Source organism: Ailuropoda melanoleuca, chromosome 1 (genome assembly GCF_002007445.2).
Source record: "Ailuropoda melanoleuca isolate Jingjing chromosome 1, ASM200744v2, whole genome shotgun sequence".
NCBI lineage: Eukaryota > Metazoa > Chordata > Mammalia > Carnivora > Ursidae > Ailuropoda > Ailuropoda melanoleuca.
In genome coordinates, this window is record NC_048218.1 from 195,247,354 (window position 1) to 195,270,871 (window position 23,518).

Here is a 23,518-nt window from a genome sequence, read left to right on the forward strand (position 1 = left end):
GGGAGGAAATAAGAATAAAAAGAAAGTTATTGTCAATGATGCTATACAAACCAGTAATAAGGGACATGAACCAAACAGAATAGATCAGACAAAAAGTAAGAAGACAGCTGCATAGGGAGAGAGGTTATGCAATATTCCAGGAAAACTAGGTAGAGTCAAAAAATAAGTAGGAGAACATACATTCCTTGCAAGTGCCCGTGGAACATTCAGCCAGATAAACACTACCCTGCGCCATAAAACATAACTCAAACAATTTCAAAAAACTGAAATCACACACAGTATGTTCTCTGATGATAATGAAATCCAACTAGAAATTTATAAATCTCCCCACACTTGAAAATATACCAACCTACTGCTAAATAATCCATGAGCCAAAGAGGAAGTCTCAAAGGAAATAATAAAATAGAGCTACTGTTTGTCAACTCTACTTCAGCTAAATAACTAAACAGACAAAAAGTTGAGGGAAAGAATACACAGAGAAAAGTGAAAATGAAAATGCAGCATATCAAAATTTGTAGAATTGCAGCTAAAGCAGTCACCAGAGGAAAATTTATAGAACTGCTTACACTAGAAAAAAAGAAAGGTCAAGAAAGGTCTCAAATCAATAATGTCAGCTCCTACCTCAAGAAACTACAAAATGAAGGGGAAAGTAAACTCAAAGTAAACAGAAAGGAAATAATAACGGGCAGAGATCAAAATAATTGAAAACAAAAACAAGAGAAAAAAATTAATGAAACCAAAAGCTGGTTCTCTGGAGGGGGGAGAGGGGGAGGAAACTGACAAACCTCTAGCAAGACTGACAAATATGAAAAAAGAAAAGACAATCATAAATATCAGAATGAAATAACAGATCACTGCTGAGATCCAGCAGCCATAATAAGGTAATACTAAGAACAACTTAATGCTCATAATTTCAACAACTTAGAAAAAATAAACCAATTCTTTAGAAACTACACATTATTAAAACTCAAGCAAGATGAAACAGATAATCTGAAAATTCCTATAAATATTAAAGAAATCAGAACTCATAGTTTAAAAGCTCAGGAAAAAGAAATCCTCTAAGTTGGCTTCACTGGAGAATCTTACCCAAAAGTTAAGGAATTAATTCTAATTTTACACTATTTTTCCTTTAAAGAGGAAGGAATACTTCCCAACTCATTTTATGAAGCCAGTATTACTCTGAGACCAAAATAAGACATAGTACCAAAACCCAAAAACTTTAGACCAATATTTCTCATGAACTTAGATGCAAAAACCCTGTACAAGATATTAGCAAATAAAGTCCAGTGATGTATAAAAAGATTATTGGGATTTATTGTAGGTATGTGAAGCTGATTTAACATTTGAAAATCAACGTAACCCATCATATCAAAAGGCTAAAGAAACAAAAAACAAAACATGATCATACCGATTGACAGAAAAAGCATTCCACAAAATACATAATTAAAAATTCTCAGTAAACCAGGAACAGAGGGGAACTTCTTCACCTTGGTAAAGAACATCTACAAAAAGCCCACAACTAGGGGCGCCTGGGTGGCACAGCGGTTAAGCGTCTGCCTTCGGCTCAGGGCGTGATCCCGGCGTTATGGGATCGAGCCCCACGTCAGGCTCCTCCACTATGAGCCTGCTTCTTCCTCTCCCACTCCCCCTGCTTGTGTTCCCTCTCTCGCTGGCTGTCTCTATCTCTATCAAATAAATAAATAAAATCTTTAAAAAAAAAAAAAAAAGCCCACAACTAATATCACACTTAAATGGTGTAAACCATATGTTTCCCCTCTAAGCTCAAGTAAGGCAAGGAAGGCAATCTTACTCAACACAATTATGGAAGCTCCAGCCAGCCAATAGAGTAAGAAAAGGAAACAAAAAGCAAAAATACTGGACAAAGAAAAAAATCTATTCCTATTTGCAGATGATAAGGTATTTTAACTAGAAAACCCCAAGGAATATACCAAAGAATCCCCTAGAACTAAGATTGAGTTCTGCAAGGTCACAGTATACAAGATTAATACATAAAGACCAATCACATTTCTGTACACTAACAATAAACATGTGAAAATCTAAATTACAAATACAATGCCACCTGTCATCGTACCCAAAAAAAACCCCTGAAATACTTAGGCATAAATCTAACAAAAGTTGCAGGATCTATACGTTGAAAATTACAAAATGCTGATGAATGAAATAAAAGAAGACTTAAATAACTAGAGAGACTTACTACTGATTGGAAGACACAACATAGTAAAGATATCAACACTCCCCAAATTGATCTATAGGTGTGATACAATTCCCAGCGAAACCTCAGAAAGATTTTGAGAAATAGATAAGCTTATTCTAAAAATTACATGAAAAGGGAAAAGTCCTACAAGACCTAGAGCAATTTTGAAAGAGTCAAGTGGGAGGAATCACTGATGTTAAAGCTTACTATATAACTACAGTAATCAAAACAGTGTGGTACTCATGGAGAGAGACATACAGACAGATGGAAGAGAATAGAAAACCCAGAAATAGGTCCTCACAAATATGCCCAACTGATTTTTGACACATGTGCAAGGAATTCACTGGAGAAAAGGTAGCCTTTCCAACAGATGGTGCAGGAGCAACTGTACTTAAAAGAAAAAGGAAAAAAGAACCTCAACCTGAACCTCATGTCTTATACAAAAATTAGTTCAAAATGCATCATACACTTAAATGTAAAATTATTAAAACTTTTAGAGAAAACCTTCGAAACTTAGGATGAGGCAAAGAATTCTTAGACTTGACACAAAAAGCACAATGCATAAAAGAACTGACATACTGACCTCATCAAAATTAAAAACTTTTGCTCGTGAGGTGCCCTATGAAGAGAATGAAAAAACAAGCTACAGAGTAGGAGAAGATATTTGCAAACCATATTTTGGACAAAGATTTTGTATCTAGAATATATAAAGAACACTCAAAACTCAAAAGCAAAAAAAATCCAATCAGAAAATGGGCAAAAGACATAGACGTTTCACCGAAGACAACGTATGAATGGCCAATAAGCAAATGAAAAAACATTCTACATCTTCAGCCATTAGGGAATGCAAATTAAAACTATGAGATATCAGTACACACCTATCAGAATGAACTACAGAACAAAAAAAGGGATAATACCCAATCTCATTAGAATCTGGAAAAAAACTGAATCAGTCGTATAATGCTTGTGGGAATGCAAAATCATAAAGCAATTCTAGAAAACAGTCTTGCAGTTTCTTTTAAAACTGTAAAAGTTCATGCAAAAATCTGTACACAAATGTTAACAGCTCCATTAGCAACTGCCAAAAAACTGAAAACCAATATATTCGTCAGCAGATGCATGGTTAAACAAACTGTAGTATATCCACACGGTGAAATACTACTACTCAGCAATTAAAAAGAACAAACAGTTGATATGCACAACGTAGATGGACTCAAAAATTTTTTTAAGATTTTATTTATTTGAGGGAGGGAGAAAGAGAGAAAGCATGCACACACTCGAGCAGGGCGAGGGGCAGAGGGACAAGCAGACTCCCCGCATAGCAGGGAGCCCGACGGGGAGCGGCGGGGGGGTTCAATCCCAGGACCCCGAGATCATGCCCTGAGCAGAAGGCAGACGCTTAACCTCCTGAGACACCCAGGCGCCCCTCAAATTATTCTTATGGATCAATCTAAATCTAAGTCTGCATAGCTAACAGAAATCGGGCCTATGCTTAAAGCTCAAGGAAACAAAAAGGTAAACAGGGTATTCTAAGATCCAGAAAATTGACAAGTAGCAAAATCTTTGTTTCAGCTATCAAAGTTATCCTTCCACTGAGCATCTAAGAATGTGAACTTTAATGAGCTCACTTTCCTTCTTCCTTTCCACAATTCTGACTATCTATATTATCTCTGTTCTTTTCTCCCCATACATCTTCTTTTCTGTCCTTGTTTATAAAACCTATTTGATTTTAACCAATTCCAGTCATTTTTTTAAGAGATTCCGGGGCAGAGGGGTGCCTGCCTGGCTCAATCAGAAGAACATGAGACTCTTGATCTAGGAGTCATACGTTCAAGCCCCACATGGGTGCAGAGATTACTAAAAAAAAATAACCTTAAAAAAAAAGATTCAAACTTGTTGGTCCAAACTTTACTACTTCTTTTTTTTTTTTTTTAAAGATTTTATTTATTGGACAGAGAGAGAGACAGCCAGCGAGAGAGGGAACACAAGCGGGGGGAGTGGGAGAGGAAGAAGCAGGCTCCCAGTGGAGGAGCCTGATGTGGGGCTCGATCCCAGAACGCCGGGATCACGCCCTGAGCCGAAGGCAGACGCTTAACGACTGAGCCACCCAGGTGCCCCCAAACTTTACTTCTTACACTCTTTTTGTGAGTGTGCTTTTATATAATTTTCAATACCTAAGGATGTACTGTGGACTCTTTAGATGAGAATAAAAGTAATAGTTCTTATGTGAATTTTCAAATGTTTAACAGAGCCATTTTTGTTAATATGTTTATGGTAACAACATACTGTGGATTACAATGAAATATATTTTGGAGCTCAGAGTCAACATCTCCCTTTAAATAATCCATAGCTACCCAATCATCAGTTGTTCACTTAAAAACTACCCAGATCTGAGCCATATGCCTCTTGGACTTAAACACAGTTCAAAGCTTAACCTCTGTAAAAAAAAAAAACACATTCACTGAACCCAAGATAAATCTTTTTTTTCAACAGATGTAAAAAGGTAATATAAATAAAATCATGAACTTACAACTTTATAAAAGTATTGTAACATGGGGGGAGTGTGGGAAACAGCAGTACTGGCTGCTAAGGCCCAAGTTTATCAAAGTTTATGAAACCTAGAGAGCAGACTGAGTCAGCAGGGGTTTGGGCTGTTTATTCATTTGCTGGGTTTTGTGTTAAAGCAGACAAAATCTCTTTTCTTGTATGTAAAATTTTCAATCTTTTATTTTTTTAACCAGATACAAATTGCCTTTAAAGTTATACATTAATAATGGAAGAACTGTAATATGTACTACTAAATAGTCTAATGTTAAGAAGTAAAGTAAATGAAAGATCAACTCTGATACTTTTAAGTTCCTGCTTCAAAATTCTTCCAGGCAATGGAGATAAAGAAAAACTTATGCTTATGTAGTGCCATGAGCAGAGTATGGCAAAAGTCAAATACTTAAAAAAGAAAACTCAGGGCTTGAGAATGTTAATACTGAGAAGGATAACAATAGGGGCGCCTGGGTGGCTCAGCTGGTCAAGCATCTGCCCTCGGCTCAGGTCATGATCCTGGGGTCCTGGGATGGAGAGTTGGGGCTCCCTGCAGGGAGCTTGCTTCTCCCTCTGCCTGCAGCTCCCTCTGCTGTGTTTTCTCTCCCACTCCCTCTCTCTCTGTCAAATAAAGAAATAAATAAAATCTTAAAAAAAAAAGAAAAAAAGAAAGAAAGGAAAAAAGAAAGAAAGAAGGATAACAATATAGGCAGTTGCCAATGCTGGGCCTGCCCTCTCTCCCACCTTCAGAATGTACTTTGACGTTGACCACTATTAAACCCTTACTTGCTTAAAAGAAAAAAAAAATAACAATATAAAAGTATTTAACTTCAGAAAAAAATGCTTTTAAAATATGTAATACCAAATTCATTTTCAGTTGAATATATAACATCATTAGCTGAGTAAAAACAACTCAAAGTATTAGGTCAAAGAAAAAGGTTAAGTTTAGGGGCGCCCAGCTGGCTCAGTCAGAAGAGCATGCAACTCTTGTTTTCAGGGTTGTGAGTTTGAGCCCCACACTGAGTGTAGAGATTACTTAAAAATAAAATCTTAAAAAAAAAAAAAAGGGTAAGCAGTGTCCAAAAGAAATATAATGCAAACCACTACTACAATTTTAAATTTTCTACTAGAAACATTAAGAAACAGTAACAAAAGGTAATTAATTTCATTTAAACCAATGCATCCAAAATATTATCAATTCAATATGTAATCATTTTTTAAATTACTAATGAGATATTTTATAACCTTTTTGTACTAAGCATTCAAACTCCAGTATTTTACACTTAGCACACATCTCAATTCAGACTGGCCACATTTTTCTTTTTTTAAAGATTTTATTTATTTATGTATTTAATTAATTAATTTATTTAGAGAGAGCACGAGCAGGGGGAGGGGCAGAGGGAGAAAGAATCTCAAGCAGACTCTGTGCTGAGCATGGAGCCCCACCTGGGGCTCGATCTCATGAGTCTGAGATCATGACCTGAGCCAAAATCAAAAGTCACATGCTTAACTGGTTGACTGAGACATCCAGGCACCCCAGACTAGTCACATTTCAAGTGCTCAATAGCCAACAGTAGCTCATGGGTACCATATTGGACCACAAAGATCTAAGAAATGGCTTGAGAAAACAGGCATATATCTACCTACAGACCAAGAGATTAAGTACAATAATCTGAAAGGATCTGAAATCAATAGCAATATATACACAATATCATAATTTTGATATGACTGTTGATCCCAGTACAAGAAAACTTTCTGAAAGGGAATTTAAAAAAAAAAACTGATTACAGAACATGTGTCTTCAGAGAAAAGAACACAAAGAAATAAAAAAAAAATGAACTGTTAAGTTCTTGCCCACCAATCTCCAAGCTTCTTTATATGCAGTAGAGTATAACTCCTCCAGAAATTATTAGCATTATGACAAGTACATTCATTTCCCCCACAATTACACACATCATTTCTTTTTCACCTATTTGTATCAATTCCCCTTTTGCTACGTTCATGTTCAGTATCATTCTATTGGAAACTCTATTCACAAAAGTAAAACCAACTCATAACCCAGACCTAAGAATGGGTTTCAGGGTACGTAAAAAGAGAGTTGAGTATAAAATACTAATTCAAATAGAGCCAAAAGTTAAGAAATACAACACTTCCATCTGGGAGTAGGAAAAAACAAAAAGGGCAGGGGTAGAAAGGCCATTAAATTTGGCAGGGGATGAGGGAAAACAAACGTTCTAAAGGCAGTAATGAAATAACAGCAGATCTCTATTAAGAAAGGGTGGTCCACTCTTCCATTCAAAGCAACTTTCTGAAATAGTAACCAACTCAGACTTTCTTTTTCCAATTTCTTCAAGGATACAGGTGTAAAGTCTTTCTGTGTGTAGGGTTGAAAAGACGACGGTTAGTGGGGCACCCACCCAGATGGCTCAGTCAGTTAAGCCTCTGACTTTGGCTCAGATCGTGATCTTGGGGTCCTGGGATCAAGCCTGGCAGCACTGAGCATGGAGCCAGCTTGTCTCTCTCCCTCTCCCTCTGCCCCTCCCCCCACTCATGCAGGAGCACCCTCAAATACATAAATAAAATCTTAAAAAAAAAAAAAAGGAGGATGTTTAGTGAGGAGAAAAGAGGAAGACCATGAACCATCCCTGACAACTCTTTGTCCACCCATAAAAATGGGTATAATCAAAGCCTACATTAAATATGCCATCTGAACCAATGAGATTTAGTAAAATAAAACTGACTAGAATAATCTCTAATCTTACCAACTCAAATGAAATTTCTTAGATGTACAAGATTTATTGCCATCTGATATTTTCAAAAGATCATTCTAACAGCTATATTATTAACAAACTATAGAGAAAAGGGTAGAAGTAGAGAAATCCCTCAGAAGTCTGCCACAATCCAGCAAGAGATGACGGTGGCCGTAGAGATGGTGAAAACTGGTTGAATTCTGTACATGTTTCAAAGACAGAGCCAAGAATTTCCTGATGGAATAAATGTGTGAGAGCAAGAGAGTCGAGAATGATGCCAAGGTTTCCAGCCTGAGCAAGTGAAAGCTGCCAACCTCTGAGATGAGGAAGGCTATGTGGGTGAATCAAGTAGGGGAGGGCAGATTTGGGAAGAAAGAGCATGAATTCTATTTTGGACATGTTGGTTTGAGATATTTAACAGTCATTCCAGTGAAGACAGTAAGTAGGCAACTAGATACACAAATCTGGAGTTGAGAAGAGTACTCTGGAGAAATAAATTTGAGACTCATCAACATTTAGAAGATATTCAAAGCCCACCCCCCGACCCTGCCCCAAAAAAGAAGATATTCAAAGCCATGAAACTAGCAGAGATCACCAAGGGAGTGAGGGTAAATAGACAAGATAACCAAGTACTGAGCCCTGGGATATTCCACTGTTTAGAGGTAGGCAAAGAGGAGCATCTACCAAGAAAGACTAAGGAGGAGCAGCCAGTAAGTTTTAAGGAAAACCAAGGGGATGTGGTATCCTAAAAGGTAAATGAAACAAGTGTATCAAAGAGGAAGGAGAAAATAACTTGTCAAATGTAGACTGATCACATAATACAAAGAAATGACTCCTAGATCCATTGTCATTGTTAGGAGACCTGAACAAAAACAATCTTAGTACAGTGAGTGGTAGGGGCAAAAGCCTGACTAGAACAGGCTTCAGAGAAAACATGAGAAAATAACCAGAACAAGTACATTTAGACAATGCTTTAGGGGATTCTGCTGCAATGGAAATAGAGAAGAGCAAAAGAAGATATTTTTATGAGGATAAAAATTATAACATGTTTGCACATTAATGGGAATGATCCAGAAAAGGAAAAATTAACGATCTGAAGAGAGGGAAGAGAATTGCTTAGAGCAATGTTCAGAGTAAATGGAAGGGGATGGGATCGAATGCATTAATCAGAGGAACTGGATTAGACAGAAGCAAAGACAGTTCATCTATAGTAACAGAAGGAAGGCAAAGGTCTGTGAGTCAGACCATCAGGTACATAGATGTGGTGGTGGAGTCTGTAAATGTTCTGATGGCTTCTTTGTTCTCAATGGAAGAGGAAGCAGGTCCATCAACTGAGAGTGAACCTAAGGAGGGAGGCTGGAAGTCTGAGAAGAAAGGCAAGGGTATAACTAAGTCACCTTTGAAAGGGAAAAATGAATGGACTAAGAAAACAGACTATGAGTGCCAGACAATATTAAGGGCCACGTGAGGTTTCTTACTATGAATTCAAAGTTGAGAGTGCTCATCATAGCTGTATTCTTCAGTCACTTTTAGCCACACATGTGCAGATGTGAAGTACTCAAGAGAATCTGACTTTACTAGAGTTGATGTTTTGCCAAGTAAGTATGAAGAAGTAAAAAAGGAGCAAGAGAGTAGAGGGCATATGAAAGGGAATGAATATCATGATCGATCACTAGGTAATGAATGCATAATAGGTAAGAAGAAAGAACATCAAGGGGGCAAAGGACAGTCTGTGGACTGGAGTCCTAATGATAGTAAAAGGTTGTTGCGTTAGGGTATTAGGTAGAATGAGCTGAAAAGACAGATGGCAGAGGGGGCTGCATGAATTGAAAATCATGGAAGGGTTCAACTTACTGGTAATAAGAGGGTGTAAGATACAACCATGGAGTGAGTGACTGACATGAGATGGTGAGCAAAATCTTTAGAGAAGAATTTAGAGAAGGCCATAGTAGAAGGATCAGAGGTGGTATATGCTGAAATTATGAAGAATTAAAAGAGGCAGAGTATCAGCAAGAATAACAGTGAGCTAGGAGCTATAACAGTCAAGAAAAGAGAAGACGTAACCCAGAGTGCAGCAGATGACAGCAAACAAGGGTTTATGGACAAAATAACCTGTTAACAGACAAGTTTCAGGGAGGGGAGGTGAATGGAAGGTATCTGCCCCATTTTTCAGACTCAGTGGAACCAGGCTCCCTCTTCAACTCCTATATGGAGGAGGGCAGAATGGGAAATTCAGTTTTCAATCATAGTGCATGGGACTCCCCAGTGACCTCTGATGATGGCATATAGGAAAAAAATGAAAAACTTAATAGACAACAAGTAAAAGGACTGCAGGGGAAGAAGTGTTTTCAAAAGTAGAAAGTAGAGGAAAATGTTCAGGAAAAAAACAAGGATAGAAGAAATTTTGCTGATGATGGAGAGGAGTGAAAAGACTAGAAATGTTCAGAACCCTGTGGGGATTAAAGCATGAGACCAGTGGTAACTGACATAAAAAGGGATAAAGGATATAATGAGATTAGTCCAGATATATTTCAGGCAAGTAATAGTGTCAAGGCTGTGAATGCTGGAGTGAGGAATGACATGTAAGAAGCTCCCTGTCAAAAGAAGACAACAAACAGTCTTGGGAAGCATGCTTAGTCTCCGGGCAAAGGGCTTCCCCTTCATCCCTAATAACGGCTTGCAAGGAAACTATAATGTACTTGTAAGGTTGTAGAATTTTTAAAAACTAATAAAGAGGTTAGAACAGTACCAATATCTAATAAGCACTCAAAGGTAAGCTTTTATTACCTAATCAAAATGTAAAATATAATTATGTAGCAAAAAAGAAATTCATCTTACATTTTCCTTTCTTCAGCTAAATGGATTTCTCAAGTGATTGCCAAGAAAACCACTACTAAAATGGACTTATTTCAGAAAGGAGAGGAAATTTTGGAGGTCAACTTCTACGTAGTGTTTACCAATCTCAGAAAACCCACCTCAATGCAGAATAATTTATTAATTGAGCAAGCATATACCAAGCACCTGCTACTAATGTACCAACTACTATTCCCAGAACCTGGGATACATCAGGGGACAAATATCCCCATTCTAGTAGATGGAAATCAGCAACAAATAGTATATATAAAGAATAAATGGATTATATGATATGAAGATAAATATTATAGAAAAAATAAAACAATGCAAATATTAAGGGAGAGGGGGCCTGGGTTCTAACTGTAAAGAAATAGTCAGGGTAGGCCTTATTGAAAGGAGATCATTTGAGCAAAGGTCTGAAGGAGTTGAGGTAGCTATGTGGATATCTGGAAAAGTGCTCGTCAGGCAGAGGGAACAGCCAGAGCAAAGGTTCTTAGTAAGGCCTTTCCATTTAGTTCTTGACATTACTTGGCAATAATTTCATTAATTGCTTTTTTTTCTTTTTCTACGTGAAACTCCAATCCTACTCCCTGCCTCAACAGTATGATGATAATAGCTAACATTTATCGAACATTTACCAGATACCAAGCATTGTTCTAAGGGTTTTTAAAAGATCCAGTAACTTAATCCTTATCACAGATCTATGAAATACATGCTATCATTGCCTCCATGTGATAAGGGAGAGTTACAGAGTTAGCAAGTGGCAGACAGTCCTGAAGCAGCGTGTGGAGTAGTCTTCTCTACTATGAAACAAGAACATTCAGCACAAACTGCCTCAAGTTTTCTTCTAATAAATAGAATCCCTCATAGTACACCTTCAAGAACTATGAAAGCTGCTATTATAATTTGTCTTCCTGCCATTTTTACAGTTATTTTCTAGACTGAATGGTCTTTACGTAGAGTCTGCACTTAACACCTTTCTTAACCTTCCCCCCAATTTGACTTACATTCCCAGGCTAGTGAAATTGCTTTAACATGGTTCTTGATCATCACAGCACAAGCCAAAGAGCTTTCTCTATTCTCACTGCCTTGAATGCTGTATAATGTTGTACTGGACTATGTCACTTTCTTTTCCTCTTACAACAGAAGCGATACCATATTGGATTTTCCTATTCTCATCTTTGTGACTTCTCTCTACTGGAAAATCTCACTGTTTTCTGAAACTTAACTTTTCCATCTTCCTTCTACCTCTCCAATTATTCCTTTTATAACATTTTTTTTTCACACTTCGACCCTTAAAGGCAGAGGTCCCAAAAGTTTAACTTGGGTCCTTTGTGTTTCTCTCTCTGTTAACTCACAGCCTCCCTTAAGATTCATTCATCCAATAAGTATTTATTGAGCTCTATCTATGAGGTACTGGCTGGGCCATTTAAGGCAGATCAGTGAACAGACAAAAAACAAAACAAAACAAAACACAAAAAACCCTCTGTCCACATAAAATCAAATAATTCTATGCTATCAAGGACACTCAAAACCATCTTCCCCTAAATACTATTTTAAACACATCAGTCTCCTGACTTAAAAAAAAAAAAGAACTTTACCATGATTGCAATGATTGCCCTCTGAACAACCACATCTAAATTTCTTTGCCTCAGTTCAAAACACTCCATAATCATTTTCTATCATACCTACCCAGTTTCATTTTCTAATATTCCGATTCAAAAGAATTCCAGGCAGGCCAGTCTTTTGACTGTCCCCTCAAATATATTACTTGTGTTTCCAACTTGTCAAATAACTACTGAAAATATATGTCTAGTACCTAAACATTAAAAACCATACTGAATAAAAAAAAATGAGTCTTCAAAAATGAATGTTTTTTATTCTTTCAAATGTATAATAATATATAATAATAGCAAACACTTATACAGGTTTTACAACATGCCAAATACTATTCCAAGCACTTTACCTATATTAACTCATTTACTCCACAGATAATCCTCACATCTCCATGCTACAAATGAGGAAGCTGAGGCCCACACAGGGTAAAATAACTTGCCCTAGGTCTGACAAGTAATAAATGGTAGAGCCAAGATTTACATTTAGGCAGTCTGGCTCCATACCACACTGCATACTCCCAGTAGTAGCAATAGATAAAAACAGGGGAGAATTTAAAGGGCTTGAAGAGAAAATGACAGGCTATTAAAAACCATGTTCAACTATGAAACATCATTTACGTTAGCCCTTTGCTTCAAATACTGAAGAAAATACATCCTTTAATATCATGCCAAGTTTTAAAAATTGTAGAATTTAGTAGTAAATAAAATAAACACAATCTGTAAACACAAACACATCATGTATTATTCAGAGTTTACCAAAGCTGCCGAAAATATTCTCTAGGCATGACAAAAGACTACATGGTGACACATGGCTAACAAAAGTTCTTTTGTTAGCATGACTGTACTGAAGTATTTTACTGTCATACTTGGCTTTCATCAGGAACAAAATAGATTTGAATACAATGCAGGGAAGGTAGATACCTTAAAAAGAGATTCCTAGTTTTACTTTTGAGAAGCAAAATTCACATCTAGGACTGTGTCCAGTATGACAGGAAAGATTTTAGTAGAAGCAAGAAATCTCATAAAAGTACCACCAAGCATCAACTTACATAGGTACTCTTCAACCTATCACTAACTCCATGGCTACCAAAGCACCTTTTTTTTTTTTTTAAAGATTTTATTTATTTATTTGACAGAGATAGAGACAGCCAGCGAGAGAGGGAACACAAGCAGGGGGAGTGGGAGAGGAAGAAGCAGGCTCATAGCGGAGGAGCCTGATGTGGGGCTCGATCCCATAACACCGGGATCACGCCCTGAGCCGAAGGCAGATGCTTAACTGCTGTGCCACCCAGGTGCCCCTACCAAAGCACCTTTTAAAAGGTTCCTAAGGACTCATTTTGTAAATTCATTAAGCTATTTTATAACTGAATACATAAAACTAAAAATAAAAGACAGAGGATTTTCCATAAAACAGTCTTAGAATAATACATCACTAACATATAAGCAGATGAGGAGTATCATACCTATCCTTTTCTTCTCTTTCCTGTTTCCCCTTTTCTCCTGGTAGAGAAAAGACACAAATCTGTCAGGTTTTGTGCTGTAGAGGTTAAAATGCACAAGGCTGGACAAAGACACTAGTTTGATTTGGAAAAGGCTAAAGTTGGTAGCCTTCCCAACTCGTACTAACAGTTTAAATTAAAAAAAAAAAAAAAAAAAAAAGACCCTGAGGCACCTGGGGGACACAGTCGGTTAAGTGTCCCAACTCTTGGTTTCAGCTCAGGTCATGATCTCAGGGTCATGATATTGAGCCCCATGTCAGGCTCTGTGCTGGGTGTGGAGCCTACTTGGGATTCTCTCTCTCTCCCTCTGCCCCTCCCCACCACGCTCATTCTATCTCTCTCTAAAATAAATAAATCTTTTTTAAAAAACCCCAAAAACAACAAAAACAACCTGAAGTATGCAACCAAAGGCAGCAAAGGAGCCAGTGCTGTCAATGCTTTGGTCAAAAAGGCAGAGTCGCCATTGCTAGAATCTGAAGTCTTCTCACTTTATTTTCTGCCTCCCCTCTCCTTTCCTGGGTTTACAATACACCTACCCACCTGGCCACCTAAGGCAACCCCAAAGTCACTCACATCAAGTCAGCTCCTTCCCAAGAACTGCATGAATGAAAAAAAAAAAGCGCAAACTATTAATAATCTGAGATTTATTTAAGTTATTAAAATTGAGAGAGGTTTTTTGGAGCAGGGAACCATGTCCTCTCCACTACCAGCCACTGTGACTTTCATAAATGGGTTCATACTCCAAGGGACTAAATTAAAACTTCTTGGGAAAAGAATGGATTGGCAGCTACCACTAAAGATCTTCTCAAATACTAAGGTTCTTTTATACTGTGTATTTGATACTTACTTCCCTCCCACATTCACTGGTGGCAATTAGAAACACATATAATGCTTCCCAAAATTCTCCTGCATGAAGGGATCTCAACTCAATCTTAAATCCAAAATTAACACATTAAAACCCCTGTTAAACCCCCAAGAAGGCAACAGCTTTCCATTCTAGTGACCATATTAGAAAGCACACATGACCAGCTAAATAAAGAAGTAAAAAATGTCAAAAATAGCTCTGTCATGTTACCAGGAGCAAGGAGGTCGTAGGATTGAGGGAATGTTGAGGAAAAAGACATGTCCCAATAATGTACTATGTTGCATCATCATCCGTATCCTTATCAATATTTCCTATCCTTATCACTACTTCCTAAGTACCTAAAGGGTCCATGGCATTTTGGTAGGTCATATCTTTTATAACACTAGGACCAAAAATGATTGGTGAATAAAGATAAATTTAATTCTGAAGTTGTTGCAAGCACCCTCAGCTGGAGGTGTTTTCAGACTCTGTGAGAATCCTTAAGATGCACATGCTATATACTATAGAGAAGGAATACATGTGATATTGAAGGAAACAGTAAAAGAATAAATGGCAATACAGTATTATTCATCGATTATTTACAAAGCCAGAGGCAAGAAATCTACTCCCCTGCCTTTAAGACAAAATATAAAATTTGCCTTCACAAAACAAGCACAAAATTTTCCAGAAATACAAACAGATGAAGAAAGCTGGTTTAATGAAGAGTCAATTAAACAAGAAAAGAACTTCAGGAGTCTCATAACTTAAGAAAAATTCCAAATAAAAATATGGCTGTTTAACCAGATCTATTTTTATTAATATCTTTGCAAAGAAGAGCATAACGAATTAAATCAAACAACACATTTGCATTTAATAATGTCCCTACATTCTTCTCTAGCCTGCTGACCTAAACTTAACCCATCCTCAAGGGAGCTTGGAGCTGACAATAGTTAGTGCCCTACTTCATAATAATTTTCTACCATTTCTTTTGCTCTCGTCAGGTCATTATTAAACTTTACAGATATTTAATAACATACACTGGTTATAAGCTGCTCAGATAAAAGTTTCCTAATACTCCTTCTGAACTCAGTCACACATAAGAAGCAGACGAGGCATAAATTTCTCTTTTACAAATGAAATATGTTCCATTTCTTACTATCATGTAATTTTTTTTTTTGAGAGAGAGAGAGAGCGCTCAAGCACAGGGGGAGGGTGCAGAGGGAGGAGAGAATCTCAAGCAGACTCTGCATTGAATGTGGAGCCCAATGCGGGGCTCAATCCCAGAACCCTGAGATCATGACCTGAGCTGAGATTGGACGCTTAACCTAACAAACAACCCAGGTGCCCCTCTTACTATCATATAATTAACACGTCTTTATTTTCCAAACTCTCATTCCCCAGTGAAAGAATATCTAAAATTATTTTTTAGACACTGGTAGCTATTTTCTACAGAAATTTTTTAAGGTTGTTATATATCGCATATCACGCATCACTTCCATTCCAAAAGCTAAGCTTGGCTAATAAATTGAAGTTTACTATAAAAGATAAATCAACATTTCTTCAGTTCTCGAAAACCTTAGTGTTATTTCTGAATGTAAGGNTAAGGTTGTTATATATCGCATATCACGCATCACTTCCATTCCAAAAGCTAAGCTTGGCTAATAAATTGAAGTTTACTATAAAAGATAAATCAACATTTCTTCAGTTCTCGAAAACCTTAGTGTTATTTCTGAATGTAAGGGACTGAAGAGAAGATGAAATCCATTAGCTGTCAAATCCTCTAGAATTTCAACATTTACTTCTCTCCATGGCCCCTTTCCTCAGTGGCCTACTCATTAATTTTTCATATTCAACTTAACTGTCAACCCCAAAATATGATGCACCTTACTAAAAAGCAATTTTTCTTTTAAAAAAAAAAAAAAGCGCACCTTTAATATGTTATCTCCTGCCTCCTGACCAACTCTAATTGTTCCTTACAGTTTAGCAGATCAAACTCGACCTGACACTGAATATACTTTTCATAACCTACCGCTATCCTAGTATACTAATTTATCTGACACCATTCCCAGAAATTAAGACCTTGTTCCACTGAGGTCAGACTACTTACATCCCTCTCACATTATGATGGTCACAGTCAGTGTTTGCTCACGTATGGAATGTTCTCCTTCTGGAGATGCTCTCCCTATGCAGATGGTATAAGTTCTTTATTCAAGTTCCACTTTCTCTAAGAAGCCTCAATACTAGAACTTCAGTCTGAAGATATCCCTACACTGACATACTGGACCCAGACTATGTATACTGCACATTATTTGTATACTGCTTTGGATAGTGCTAGTTATATTATTATTAAAGTTTACCCAACAAGATGATCAACTCTTTTTTTTTTTTTTAAAGATTTTATTTATTTATTTGACAGGATAGAGACAGCCAGCGAGAGAGGGAACACAAGCACGGGGAGTAGGAGAGGAAGAAGCAGGCTCATAGCAGAGGAGCCTGACGTGGGGCTCGAACCCATAACGCGGGATCACGCCCTGAGCCGAAGGCAGACGCTTAACCGCTGTGCCACCCAGGCGCCCCAAGATGATCAACTCTTAAGAGGCTGGGTCATAGTGCAAAAAGTGGATCTATAAGTACTCAAAGACAAACTGATTAAATAATCTTGATAAAAAAATCAAGGTATTTTATTTTATTATGTCAAAAGAGTTCCAGTACAAATGCAATAATGTGATGACTAGGATTTGCTTCAAAATAATCTAGGTAAAAGAGCAGAGGGATGACAGGTAAAGTAAGTAGGGGTAGAGGTGAAACCAGATTGGTTATGAGGTGATAATCTTTGCAGCTGAGTGACAACTACAAAGAAGTTGGTGTCTACTTTTACGCTTGTTTAAAATTTTTCACATTAATATTTTTTTAAGTACTAATAATGTCTTTAATTCATTTTAAATGACAAAACCAAAATACATCATAACATTTTCTTTACTCAACAAATACCAAGGTCCCAATTCAGAGTAAGAAAAAAACTTTTGGAAAGATCTAATTTGACAGGGAACTTGCAGCATCCTAATTCTAAGAATTAATAAAATAAGTTAAAGGAGGGGCGCCTGGGTGGCTCAGTCGTTAAGCGTCTGCCTTCGGCTCAGGGCGTGATCCCAGCATCCTGGGATCGAGCCCCACATCGGGCTCCTCCACTGGGAGCCTGCCTCTTCCTCTCCCACTCCCCCTGCTTGTGTTCCCTCTCTCGTTGGCTGTCTGTCTCTGTCAAATAAATAAATAAAATCTTAAAAAAAAAAAAAAAGTAAGTTAAAAGAAAAAAATGTGATCAAAATGGGAGGGGCTCTCTATCAAAAGAATAATTCATCTTACTACCAAAAGCAATACTGTTTAAAACATATTTCAAATTTTCATTCAATTACAGCATTCACAAAAAGGTCCATCCAAACCTCAGAAAATAAAAAACATCAGGAAAAAGTCGTAAGCACAGTGAAAGTGGGGAAAAAAAAAAAAAAAACAACGTTGCTACAATCAAAGTGCAATAACACAAATCGGCCAGTATTATCTCAGGAAATTCACAATCTGAAGACACCTACTGTCCTCGACAGGGAATGAATGAATAGGTTCTTAAATAATCAGAAAAATTAGCACCTCCTCTTTATTTCAAAGATTGGAAAACATGTGTAAGAAATTTCAGATATTTGGCTTAATGACAATGTGTCTGTTTGCTGCTGCTAAGGAATGCTCCACCCCTTTGATATTTCAGTCTATAGCTACTTTTCAAATTTCAATCAGTATGTTCCCTACATCATTCATTAACTTCTTTCAAAAGCAGGAAGGCAACACTAGCTACCTTTAAATGTTGGCATTTTATTCTTCTAATTACACTGCTTATTTTGCCTTGACTTATTTTTTTTTTCCAAACTGGTTTTAGGAATAAAGCAATATGATTATTTTGATTTTCCCTCTTCATATTGTCTCTAAACACTCAAGAGGTAAGACTTTAGTTGCCATAACTAAAAAAGTATTTGTTTTTGAAATGATATCTGAAAGACACATATACAAATAGCAAGATTTATCCTCATAGCAATGTATCATCTCCTCATCCCCCAATGCAATTAAAGTTTAAAACAGGACAACACTCTTGTATAAACAGGGTGTAGTAAGAATGAAACCTTCCTCACAAATAAAGTTCTTAGGAGAAAAAAAAAAACTCATCCTCAAATTCCCTTATACTTGTACTATCTTAAAAATTAACTTTTTCTGGCAAGCAAAAGTAATCATCACTTTTTTGGTAGCATCTAAGTTCTTCCTTCTCATGAAAAAAAAAATCTTCTATGGGAAACCTAATCCAAGGGCCAAAATAGTGTTGAAATTTTCTCTTCCATAAACTAATTTCTGATTAAAAAGTAAAAGAATTATACCATGAAAAAGAAATATGACAAAACCCACTGGATTATATTACTACACTTAAAAAAGTTAACATTTACCACACACTCTTTTCTAATAAAGACCACGTAATAACAAGATTAAAAGCAATTTGGAAAAAAGTTCTTTCAGAAAAACCACTAAATATGTGATTAAAAAGTCCCACTTATCTTCTTTCCTTGCATCACTACATGACTGAGTAAATTATGCCATCTTTATAATTTGCACAGTCTTAAATTCCGAGAAAAAAATATTTATATCTTTAGGATACCAAGGATGTTGACATATTGACACATTTTATATATAAGAATGGGCATTTGTAGATTTTTCCTAGTATCTCTGAAGTATATAAAAATTTTTAAACCTCAGAATGTGTTAAGTTTCATCCAATACATGGTATTCCAGTGGGATAAAAACCATTTACAAGTTCCACTTAGATTAAGAAATCCTTTGAGAAAAGTATGTGGTACATTCTAGTTATACTATTTCTAGAACACTAAAAATCTCTATAACCTATTTCCCTACTGTTTTTCTTTGGAATCAAATGAGCTAGAAGTATCTTCCTTCACAAAAAGTCAAGACAGTACTACACTCAATGACAGAAAGCTAACTGAATTTTCATCAGAGGCTGAAGTTTCCACAAATTAAAACTATTCCACTTGAATGGTCTATAAAAACAATAACATGTTGAAATAGATTCAATTGAGTATTATTTGCAGGTACAAGACACGTGCACACCCACACTAAAATGAAGAGTGTAGCTTCACCTTAAAACCACGAGTAGGAATGGAAAGGGAAGCCTTCTAAAATCATACTGCTTAAACTAAGAAAATGTTTTCTTTCTCTTAAGCCATTAAAATCATTTTTAAAATAAAATTCCCCTAATGAAAGAAGTTCAACCTTAAGCAACAGTCTCTTTTACAAAGCAGTAAGTTGAAAGTTATTGCTAGTGAAGGTGAAGGACAGTACAAAATTTTCTTTTCCTGCATTTTGTCATTTGATTATAACTGTCTCATCCTAATAAAGACTTGTCTATGCAATTTTATGGAAACAAATTTTATATAGTAAGTTAACTTAAAGTAATTCATGTTCAAAACCTTCTAATAGGAATCATCCATTCATCTCAAAAATTCAACTACTGAACCCAGCAGAAAGTATTCCAAACTATCAGAAAAAGAACAAACAAAATCCACGTTAAGTATGAAGTTGCAATGTTCCTCAAGTTACATCTAAAAACTTAAACCATACAAAAATATTCTGAAATTACAGCTACCAATTTCCTATCAAAGTGTTAAAGAAATTTAAATACCTCCTTCAAACGTACTAAAGATCCCAAAGTAAATTCATTCTGACTTCCAAGTGCAGAAACTAAGAATCTGACGATTGCAGGAGAAAAGTATAGAGTGCAGAAAACTACTTGAGAATATATTTAGTGAGCTAATATATCTTTACAAACCAAAAGATGTATTAATATCATTTACACTTGTCTGCCAGACAAACAGTCCTCTCCTAGAACACACTGCTTACTAATCAGCCAAGTATGACTGCCAAGGGTTTCCTAAACCTGTGTGTTGGTATTATTTGCAGGTACAAAGTGGAAAGCTGCTCTACCAGTGTATGACAAAAGAAAATGATATATACTTTAACTTAGAGTTGAAGATCAATTGTATTAAACACATTCGTACTAATAAACTAAATGTAATTTTTTAAAGAAAAACCTCAAGTTATAACTCAGGACAAGGCTTGCTATATAAATTGCTTATAATTCTCAGAGAGTAGGGATTTATTTAGTTTCCCCAAATTGGGGCTTCAGTGGCTAAAAGAAGAAGGAAGTTTTATAAACAGCTTTTCTAACCTTGGTTTACATTTGATAAAGTAGACCATTTATCACTACCAAGTAAATAGAATGCCAAATGAAGATTTCTCAAATATTATAGGTAAAATTTATAAAAATCATACAATGTGCAAAAGTGATTCAAAGGGTAACTGTATTTGTATTTACACTTGAGGTATTATTACTTTTGCAAATAAGAGGTATACTGATGCATGAGATTGCTACTGTGACTTTTAACATTTTTACATACAACACAGTGTCTTATTTATGTTTAAACTCGAAATGTTGAAATGTATGTATCTGATCTATGTAATTCTGTTTGCTTTTCTGATAATTCTTTATTTCACAGTGGTGTGATTACAGGCTCCTTATACCATTAGTCAGGGCATTTCAATTTTGCTTTCATCAAAAAAATGGACATCATCAGCCACCCCTTGCTCCTAGTTTTTTGCTTTTTAATGTAGATAATAATGACGGTGAGTGCCAACAAATGCATATAAGAGCACAGCTTTGTCATTTCTTTTCCCAGCCCCCTTCTTTTCTGTGGAAAAAAATGGGGATTTACTTTTTGAGAAAAAAATTTCATTTTTCTTTTGCATACATACCTAATGAATTTTTGAAAAAAGACAATTTATTCAGATACCTACCATTCTAGAAATGTTAAAAGAGAGACCTTCCCAAATCCAAAAATATTAAGTAAGTCTGATATTGGGTGGAAAGGAAATTTCCACCGGAACCATAAATATGTCACCAATTAAGGTGACCCTCAAATATAACTCAATAATCAATTTTCAATATGGAAAGGATCTGTAACCCACATATAACCAGCAGGTAATAAAAATCTCATATTTTCTTGCGGAGCTCACAGATTAATTTGATTGTATGCCAGATTTATCTTATTTTGAAATGCCTAGGCTAATATTTGTTGGTATCATCAGAGTTCACATTAAGTGTCCCGGGGAAAGGTAATTCACTAGAATGCTCAGTAGCAGGGAGAAGCCGGTCAAAAATAGAAGAGAAGGAAAACACACACACACACACACACACACACACACACACACAAACCCCCACGTCCCAACAGAGCGAATAATCCACAAATAGATCACTGAAAGCCAAAAGAAAACGTTCCTTTCGCGAGTAGCCTGAATAAATGATCTTCACTCGTAACGTTTAACAGTATCCTACCTCACTCAATTCACTTCCCAACTTGACTTTTCAGGGGCCAACACGGGGCATCCCTTTTTTTCTGGAAGTGTGTGTTGAAAGAATCTGTATAGAAAAGAGGGAAGGAATGGACAATTCCCAAGAAAGCTGTGAAACAGGTGGGTTAGAACGAGCAGGAGCAGCATCTAGATACTTAAGGGGCAGCTTTAAAATGACAGATGTGGTTAAGGGAACGACTGCAAATCGGAAAAAGCGCTAGAGTGGCAGACAGAGTAGGGGCTGACTGCAAGCACAAGAGGGGGGCAAAGGCTAACTCCAGAGTGGTAGCAATGGAGCAAAAAACAAACAGCAGGACGAGTGGGCAATGAGTAGTGGGACTGACGAGCAGCAGCAACTCGGGTCAGCGTGGAAGTGATGGCTTTGGTCTTGGGAGACGGGGGCTACTGGGACAAGGACGTCAGGGAGAGGAGAGAGGGCTGGGAAAACAAGGGAGTACTGAGACTCAAGATTTCTGCCCCTACAGAAACGCAGGGGAGAGAGCTGGAAGCGAGAATCCGCCTCGGCTCCCCAATTGAGGAAATTTTCGACGGAGCGCCGCGCCGCCTTCTGCCCCGCTCCCTTTTCCTGGTGGTAACTGCTGTGGCGTAGAGGGGAGAGCGAGGAAGAGGAGGAGGAGGAGGAAGACCAAGAAGGAGGAGGGTGAAGATGAGGCGGGGGGTGGGGAGAAAGGGGGGTGCGGCCTGCACAGTCCCAGCGAAGCCTCCGCTCTCTCGTAGCCGGTCAGCCCCGGGTTTCCCCTAAGCCCAGCCCCGCATAGACTCACCCGCCTGCCTTGCCTCGCTTTTCCCTTAGCCGACTCCACGCGCTGCCGCGTCCTCACAAGAGACCACTGAACGAGTGTCGGGGAAAAAACTCTTCAGAACAGGGCCTGATTGCTTCAGCGAGTCCGACCTTTACGGCTGAGAGACAGACTCTCAGCTTTCAGTGGGATCCACAGCCAGACGGGCCACCATCTTACATTAGGGTAAGACTCCTCCGGCCTCCGGTGCGCAGGCGCACGCTGATCCGGCCGGGAGGGGCGGGGGAGGGGCGGGAGGCGAGGCGGGCGGTCGCTCCCACAGCACCCTGGGAGTTATAGTCCGCGGAGGATAACCGCCCAGCTGCAAGCCGGGAGTTGAAGTTCTCGCTCGGAGGGCGGACGGGATCGCCCTCCTCACGTGGCCGCTAGGTTACTGCCTTTCTTCGTGTTTTGCTTCGTTCTCTGTCCGCGTGTGAAGCTCCGCTGTCATCTAGTCGGCGGTCTTCGTTGGCTGCTCCCTTTGCTCGGTGTTTGCTCAGAAATGGAATACCAGAACTCGGGCGAGTTTAACCAATTTGGGGAGAGCCGGGAACGGCTCCTTTCTGCCCCGCCCACCATAGGTATCAAACGGGCGGGTTAGAGTCAGGTTGCAGGTAGGAGGAGTGCGGGATTTGATCTAAGGTGAGAATTTGATTCTGAGTTGGCGTCTGTTTGCGAAAAGTGAACGTTAAGTCGTTTCCCGAGCTTGGCGCATTTCGGAGCCGCCACCCTTGATCCCCTCCTCATCGTTAATCTCCAGCGAAGGGGTATCCCAGATCGTCCTGTAAGAACGATAGACCGTGCACTTACAAAAAACGGGTTTCTGATGATCAAAATTTGAAATTACGTGGACTTCGCTGCAAATTAGTTCGGTGTTCTACCTGTACAGCCTCTGTGCATGAAGTTCACAAACCACCACACATCAGTACACGTAAAGAATGTGAGAAG

General features: G+C 37.8%; 1 protein-coding gene across 6 annotated transcripts in view; it reads right to left on the reverse strand.

The window, feature by feature from the left end:
• The window catches only part of CNOT4 (CCR4-NOT transcription complex subunit 4), a 137,062-nt gene extending 114,272 nt beyond the window's left edge, over positions 1-22,790 (reverse strand). For all 6 annotated transcript variants that reach the window (XM_011235241.3, XM_011235239.3, XM_002927618.4 and 3 more), the window contains exon 1: positions 22,556-22,790. The gene's annotated coding sequence lies outside the window, so the exon portion shown is untranslated. The remainder of the gene's footprint in view (positions 1-22,555) is intronic.
• Between the last annotated feature and the right edge of the window lie 728 nt (positions 22,791-23,518).